Source organism: Ylistrum balloti, unplaced genomic scaffold, assembly GCF_031769215.1.
Source record: "Ylistrum balloti isolate Yb309-2 unplaced genomic scaffold, AGI_CSIRO_Ybal_v1 Utg370248, whole genome shotgun sequence".
NCBI classification, from domain to species: domain Eukaryota; kingdom Metazoa; phylum Mollusca; class Bivalvia; order Pectinida; family Pectinidae; genus Ylistrum; species Ylistrum balloti.
The window spans coordinates 1365567-1374607 of NW_026782199.1; positions in this window are offsets into that span (position 1 = coordinate 1365567).

Consider the following 9041-nt stretch of genomic DNA (forward strand, 5'->3'; position numbering starts at 1 on the left):
ACAGGATGAATGATGGTACAAGTCTGTGATTACTAAGCTCTTGTATTGTCGTAACACAGAATGTTTAATACTTTTTTGCCGTTTCCCGATATGTATGTTGATAATAAATTATCCTATTATGCGAAGTCAATTATTTACCAAGTCTACCACATGTAGTCGGCCTAACTTGTACCTAATTATATAGGGACATACCCTTCTACAAAATGTTTATCAGTCTCTAATCAAAAGCGAGCATTTTTTTTTTCAAATCGTTAACTTTCTCTTTATCAACAGTAACATGCCTGATTTCATGTCTAAGTTACAACATGATGCGGCTAAATTGGTATTCAAATTCATGCGTTGTATATCTCTGTTTAATATATATAAATAAATTGCCGACAAATCCTTGTGATAATTCGTATGATGCACACTAAATATAATTCTAGCTGATCCAAGATCAGAATTGATTGAAGTTTACACGTGTTTTTCATTATATCTTATCTGTAGAATAAAATACAACTCATAACCTAGTTTCTGAAAACTCTAGATCTGCCCTACCAAAATCCTCCACTTTTATCGAATTTAACATTATCAACCATTGTTTCAGTGACTAGTTGTGTATTTACATGTATTTCAGATCACGTTTTATCACATATCAAGTTTAAATCTAGGGTGTAAGGAAACATCCTAGACGAAACACGACTTTGCTTCACAAAGGGGTAAAGTATCCGTATTTCAATTTGCTCAAAGTTGTCACCTGTAATGAAAGTTCGCAAATGAGACTTGTGTTAGAAGACAATGGAACTGACGAGGCATGAAAATCATTGAACCGTGCATCTGAACTACATCCGTCAGAAGACAGTAACATAACTTTCGCACTTGTATTGTTATTAAATAAAAACTTGAACGTTTCTCAAATCAATTTCATCCACCACGTTTCAAAGATTTTTTTTTCAAAGTGAACTGCACAAAAATATACAATTCGTCACGACAATGTTTAAATAAGTTTATGTGATATTTCATGTTGTTTCTGACAGTAACAGTCCCGTAGTGACGACAGCATTTGTCTATTCGTATTCGTTATTACTAGACATGTAAAGATGCCCAATTCAAGTATTTTTATTACATCAGAAATGTATATATGCGATACACGAACAAGGTTTCCTCCGTTAATTGGACATAAAAAATGATGGTAATAGAAAGAAAGGAAATGGATAAAGGCGTCACATTGGAAGGAGTTGATACATAAATTGTAACTGTGTTAAAAAATCTTCATCACCAGAATACCAACCTATCTACATGTAACCAGTGACATTCGTTAATGTTTTACCACTGTTTAGAACAGATAGGCTTTTGTGTATTGGCCACCCACAGTTGTTCTGCGAAGAGACTTAATGATATCTTATTAGTAACATCAATCAGTAAATCTGCCATTAACAACATAATTTTCTGAGCCAGTGCCCTCATAATGAATATCATTGTATTGTGGTTATGTAACGATATCAATTTTAGCTATAAATAACTAGTCATTATCCTAATGTCTTCTTTTTTCAATAAGATTTAATTAAATAGTTTAAACAAGAAAAATCAATATATTTTAACCTCATTTTCTGCGCGACTGCCCTCACAATGAATATCATAGGATTGTGGTAACAATGTCATTTTTAGCCATAAATAACAAGTCATTATCCTATTTTCTTTTTTGCAGTAAAATTTAATTAGTTAGAACAAGAAAAAATAACTTAATAGATAAGTATAATAGAAAATTGTCCTGTTCTCACGACTGAATCATTTCCATCACCACTGCATCAACAAGTGATTGGACCCTAACCTAATCGGCTAAAAACCACTTTCCTTATATGTTGTTATGTAAGCTGTCTTAATTCCAGGTAGACAGATTCAGTATACCTGCTGTTCGTGACGCAAATGAAGAGTACCAAAAGCACATCCTATAAATAAAACTGTTCTCGAGACGGCGAACCTTACCGAAACATGTGTTAATATATGTATATCTTTGCTTTAACTGACGCACTTCGTGCCTCTGGTGTCACCTGTAACACCCAGTCTAATCTAAACCGCGAGTTATATAGACACACATCCTAAAACGTGTTTACTACTCATCTTTTATTGAATAGCCTTTGGTCACACTGGCGCATTTTTTTTCATTCTGTGGCAAGAAATATACTTGCACAGTGAAAATTTCGTGATTTAAAAGTTATGACTAACAGTATGCACTAAAAGTTGGTGTATGAAATGTAACTCCCAAGTTTTATTTTTTTTTTTCATAATTTTTGAATTGACAACATTAACAAAGCATACACATTGATATGAGTCATACCGGCAACTTAATTGAGACTTAGAATTCATAAAACTAATTAGATTTTATTTTTTTTTGATAATGGACGCTTCGTCGTGATTTTGATTTAGGTTACGTGCTTTGATCTACTTACGATAAATTCAGAGAACTATCTATATAGTTTGAATTGATCATGGCAAGGGTCTTAACGCAGAACTACTTTTAAATAATTGCACCAATTTGACTGACGATTGGAAATAGGTCAACCGTAAACTCGTTATATATGTCACTATGCGTATCGCCTTCTCACATAAAATCGATTCCCTGACAAGTCTGTTGTAGTAAGTGTAGTAAGTGGCAAGACAGCTGTGATACTGCACACATTATTATCATAAAATTTAACGAGGTACGTCTCCACGTTTCAAATAAACAAGATGTTCACATGTCCGTATCAAAATTGGTAAATATCAGATAAGAATTTAAAAATTTATAGGTACATATATTTCATCTGGCTAATTTGATGATTAATGAGAGAGGAATAATGACAGAGAATATGTTTTGAACACAAAGAAAATTACGTCTGAATGTCACATGTCTGTTTCTCTGTGTGTCTATACATCTGTATTAAACACGATCACAATAAGTTGTGCGTATATGATATAGTTATCCAAGTAAAAACCACGAAACCTTGTGCTTTACATATAGTCAGAATTACGAAACTCAATCGTGCTGATCACTGGACATCAGCAATATATACTTTATTATGCTAGTTACACTTTGAAAAATTCTTATAGTACGATTGTGGATCATGTCCGCCTTGATCAGTAGACAGCTATGAACAAGTATGATTGTAAACAGTCCTCGTAAATAATGAAGCATTATTTCCCTGTCCTTTCTCTACTCTTTGATCTTTCGTCTTGTTTTTCCTTTTGACAAGGCCATATTTCCACGAAATTATAAGGTATTCTACTATTTAAATTCCGAATGTTATTCTGAACGACTATCTTGTACTTAAAACGTTTTCTACAATGCCTATTCAAACTATAAATTAAAAAGGTAAGTCAAGACTTTCCAGGTCGACCGATCTTATCAATACTAGTTCTTGTCAGCACTTCGTATAAATCGTTCTAAATTCCTGGTCATCTTCCACGCCAGCTGTTGAAGTTGGAAGAATGTAATTCAGTCAGGTTACAACATAAAAGAACGTCTAAATCCCTACTGTGAATTTTGCATTCCTGGATAGCAACATCCCTGCATCCCTAACCTATGGTGTTTACATATCGCAGTTGATTCGATATTTAAGGGCATGTTCCCATTAGCAAGATTTCCGTGCACAAAGTCGTCAACTTACAGACATACTCGAAACATAGGGTTTCGAAAAATGTAGGTTGATGAAATTATGGAGAAGTTTTGCGGTCGTCATAGCGATCTCTTTGTGAAATATTCTGTTTATTTATGCGATATCAATATGGACGTGTTCGATGCTCTTTAGTTTGCCAGTTGGTTCCGTTGTTGTATAGCTTGCTCTCATTTCAGAACGTGACTTTACTTACTTTGATTGACCAAAGTTTACATGGTGGATGTCTTCGATGAAGCAGAAGACGCTTACTCCTCCGAAACACCTGGTCATATTCTCCTTGTAATTTTCATAAGTGCCAATGCAAATCTTTCTATTGTTCATGACTTGCCTTAGTTTAATGGTATTTTTATCTTGGGTTGTAATGATGTTGACATATTGGAATTTTCTTGTAACACACCTGGTTCTAGTCTAAACAAGTGAACAAACTGTTTTGCCATCAGAAGTGAATTAAGTTTTGAATGTTGTCCACTACCCCCTGTCGTACAGGGCATACGATACTATTTAATACAGTGTTACCAAGGGACCCACACATACTGACCGTTGCAATTCCTTGTTCTCGTGGAAAGAACGTTAGTTAATATTACCAGCAAAGAAACAAAACCTCGGAACGTAAACTCACAAAGAACATTGAAAGTATGAGACATATGTTTGGAGACAGAAGTAACGGAAAACAAACTGTAGACTAAGCAAGGTATATAACACTTGTTAAGGCTGGAAGCCAATAATTTCGGTTTCATCAAGCAATGACTTGGAGTACAGCTTACCCAGATCTTAACATGTCGGATCTCATTTGTACATTATTTGAAGTGCTTACGCACAGTTCACAACACCAGACTAAACACGCGCATAAATATTCACCACTTAATGAGTTCATTCATTGATTTCTTGTTCAGTTGCATAATTAATAATCTGGCTTGTCATCAGTTACATTGCTTTGTCATCAAGCCATATAGGTGTAGATAATTCTGTCATCATGTTGCCCCGCCTTCTCACCAGGAAATTTAAGATGGTCACTTTTTGTGATTGCGGCTAGTATTTTTATAAGAGGATTAAAAAAAAAATTCGTTGGAATTCGACAACCGCTCCTCTTATCGTGTATTCTTGCCTGGTTACAGATAGCCGTGAGAAAATGTTTTAGGTAGTAATGGTCACTGAATATTTACAGAAAACTATTACAACATGTTTTCTCAAAAGTGTGCTAATCTTTGTCGAAATAGAGATAAAGACGGTTTATTTTTTCCTGTCTAGTTTACAGAATTATTGTAGGAAATGATTTAAAATGTCTAAAAATACACAATTTGATGTAGGAGGTCACAACTTGCTGATGATCCCAGTTTCTTTTTGACAAGATGTTCTCATACAATGTACCTTCACAAAGCTCGACATCAAATGCAATAGTGAAACAAAGCGTGTTCAATTACTTATATACAAAGGATTTTTTCAGACAAAATGATTCTGCTCTTATCTGGAAGGGCATGAACAGATCTCGTCTCTTTCTCACGTTTGTCAATGTGTAGTCTCGGCTTGAAGTTTCAGTATCCTTAAAAATTGTATGTCTCCGTCATGAGTATACACATTTGTTTTCTTGTTAATTAAATCACTTTATGAAGTCGTCAAGATTTTTTTAATACGCATCATTACACAATATGTGCTTACGCATCATTACACAATATGTGCCTGTTGAACAAGTGTTTTTGAATGATGTAGCAGTATTATTTGTCTGTTGGTGTTCGGTATTGTCGCTAAGGTGTTTGTTATCTATGTATCTTGTAACACCACACAAAAGAAATATCTATAATTAGGGACGTTACCGCGTGTTGTTTAGATAAGTACAGTTCTAATTATGTACAGGTAAGGTAAAAAGTGCACCTCACTGACTGACTCGTGGAAACAAAGTGAAAAGTCAGTCACAGATACGGGTGTTTGTTCAGATTTTTTCAGTTGTACGTGTATTTTTGTATATTTAGTATCAGTATGACTAGATGTGTTAGTTCTGGCTCCTGTGCTTGTGTAAAGTGGCGGGGTGACTAGCTTACCTGTTCTGTGCATCAAAGTCTTCATAAGCTACCCACTAACGCAGTCTCATTCTTTCTTGTCCACCGTTGGGCTATCAAATTAAGCTGGCTGATGAACAATACAAACCTTTACGTCAGGCAAATGGTATGCTTTTCTTATTTCAACCGGATTGTGACATGTAAAATATCTTAATTCATATACAGAAGTAACAGACTTAATATAGACTGTAGGCTGGTTGCATTGTCTGTATACAATAAACATCTTTTTGCCAAAAATCAAACTGAGTTTGACAAAACTTGTAAATGTACTAGGTTCTGAACCTATGGACCTTTTCGGATTGCATTTTATAAGGTCGTCCGTCCCACAAAAGTTAGGAGTCTAGTGTACAGTATCCTGCGTGAACCCAATATATATGTTTTCAACAACAGTTGTCACAATGGTCGTGAATTCTTGGGGGAAATAATAGCAGAATCGTAACACTCTCGTGTACACACCTTATACAAAATGTTTATCTATGGGTTTTAAGTTTACAGCCTAAATCAGTACTCGTGGGTCAGAGTGACAGGTCACAATCTGGCTTAGAGAAGAATAGTAAACCGTCTTGTTATAAAGGAGCGCCACACAAGACCAAACATTCAGATTATAACGGACACTAATACACAAAAATACCGTTTATTCTTGTCTTTATCCTGTGTTCTTTTGTCCTTTATAGATACTTAAGGGTGAGATTAATTTGTTTTCTTTTTGGATGCGCAGAACCACATTATGACAGGAAGTTACTTGTTTACTTTAAAATTTTATTATCAGTACACAATGTCGAAATAGGAACCAGTTTGACAGGCGCTATTTTTTTCTTAAATTGACCAGGAATTTAAAACGATTAACTTAGTACCATTTACAGTACAAACCCTAATTATATCATATTCTTTGTGTTCAAAAATACGAAAAAAAATTGTATCAACTTGCTATTAATACGTTTGTGTTAAGTTACAAAAGTTACCATTCATGCATTAGCCCTGAAAAACCAAGCCTATGTAACCCATATACGTTTCTATTGTTTTTTTCTCTCTAAAATTCAAGTATTAAAAACAAGATTAAAATAGTTAACATTGTTCAGTTGTCGTGAAACGACCTGATTTTGCTGTCAATCACAATTTTGATTGTCTGAGAATACGACGTCATTTGAAGTCTGTTGCACTAGAATACCCAGCTGTATAAACAATATTCGACTGTACCCGAGAGTTCCGCATCAGTCTTCACTACCCGTGTCAGTGTCACTATGACCATAGATATATTTATATATACATTATTGTATATATATATATATATATACCCGGGCGGTGTGTACTGTCAATGTTGACATCTCACCTGTAAACAAATTGTAAACAATACCTGTGATATGTATCAGGTAATGTTTTAGATACACACCTGTTGACCCCTTTCCGGGTTACGACACAGAAGAATATATATATGAACAATAAGTATAGCATCGATCTGTTTTCACCAGTACTACACTGTATAGAGGAGTGTGTTAAGGACACAGGGGGTTGGGCCCAGGAACAACAGATTGCGTGACCATAACTGCGTACCTGAATTTAATCTCTTAAACTTTAAAGTAACTCCAATATCACTTGGACTTAACGTGTTATTTCAAATAAAAAAACAATGTTACGAAACTATGGCAACAGGATTCTCAATTCACCTTTGTACTTCCGGCCATTGTTGTAAACGTTCCATGGGGTACTGAGAAAGTCAATCCTTCTCTGTTCTATCACTTTTTAATGTGGGTTTGGGAACGATAGAAATTTTAATGGGAAATTGACATTTATTCATGGAAGTAATGCTGCCCCAGTGAGATTTTATCATTTATCAAACAGGTTTTAACTGATATAACATTGAATTTCTTTGGATATTATTATGTCGCAAAATGGCCGATAACCTGGGATAACTATGTCAGACGAGACATGTGTCCACAGCGGTCAGAGAATATTGTCCGGAACTCAACTGTCTATACTGCGTCCAAATACATGTTATAAAAGGACATCTTTTTCTTTATCATTCGACGCTGAAACAAACATGATACCTGTTCATCGAACTCTTTCATAAAGCACTAGGTTTGCTATATAACAACCAAAGAACTTTTACTAATAAATCATGATATGTTTCTGTTTTGATAAAAAAAATACATTCTTGACAATGTTGTAATGACTTAAATAATTCTTCTTCGAGTTAAGTGACTCACGTTGCTGACGACAACACTCGTGCTGATCACAAACAGCACCACGTATTTTTAAAGCTGGTTGCAAAAAGTAATAATGTGAAATGATACGCCTGTGAAAAATTCGTTGTTTGTATTTAGCGTTTTGGTGTGTAATCGACCTGGGTAGATACATCTATCTCTCCATACCCGTGTTAAAATTTCAAAGCCGTACTTTTAACCCCCATGGATGCACGTGTTTAGGAACCGTCAGTAACAGGTGCAAACCTCTTTGTAAATCACGTTTGTTAGTAAAATCTAGGAAACATGACTCAGAAATCCGTTTATGTCTCACGGAACAAATTCAATGTTTTTATTCTATCTCTATTCCACCTACTCGAAACCTGTCCATGTATCTGTGTGAATAGTTGTATAACCGGTAAAAATAATATTGACATTCAATTAAATATTGTCAAGACAGAAGACGTTTCAACAAGTTTATGAGAAACAGATAAAAGACAAAAATGTGTCAGTTACAGATAAACCGAAATGTTCAACACAAATCGTTATATCCGTCCTCGTGTTTACTATCTCTACTTCTCAACAATAATCTCCGAGCTATTTATCAGTGAGGAACATACCTCTTTACATATCGTTTTAATATGGGGCTAACTCAGTTCTCTGTCTTTTCAAATTTCTGACCACGCCTCACTGCTGTCCGGAAACACTGACACCACCTCACTACTTATCTGAACTATTGTCTGTATTAACTGTTTAAGTTATCAACTTAAAATTGTTTCTTTATACACAGTTGATCAATGTAATCACAATTCTGACTTGTTTCTCCAAACGCAATTTTCACATCGAAAAGTTTACATCCAATTTCAATGTACTAGGAGTAAATCGTATCTATTTATTATATAAATTGCCAGATAATTATATATATATTTATATATGTATGTATATTGTAAATTTTGGCCCTTGTTACCTTTTATGTGTTGATGGGCCATTAAGAGAGTTATGATAATAATATTGTAAATTAAATGAACCAGTTGCCAATGACTATATAGGAGGATCTTTCTCGGAAACAGCAATGTTTTATACATTTATCATGTGGAGGTACTATGTGTATTTTGTAGAGTTTTTTTGCCACGATCAATAGAATTAAACAGGATGTTTGGGCTCCGACTAGT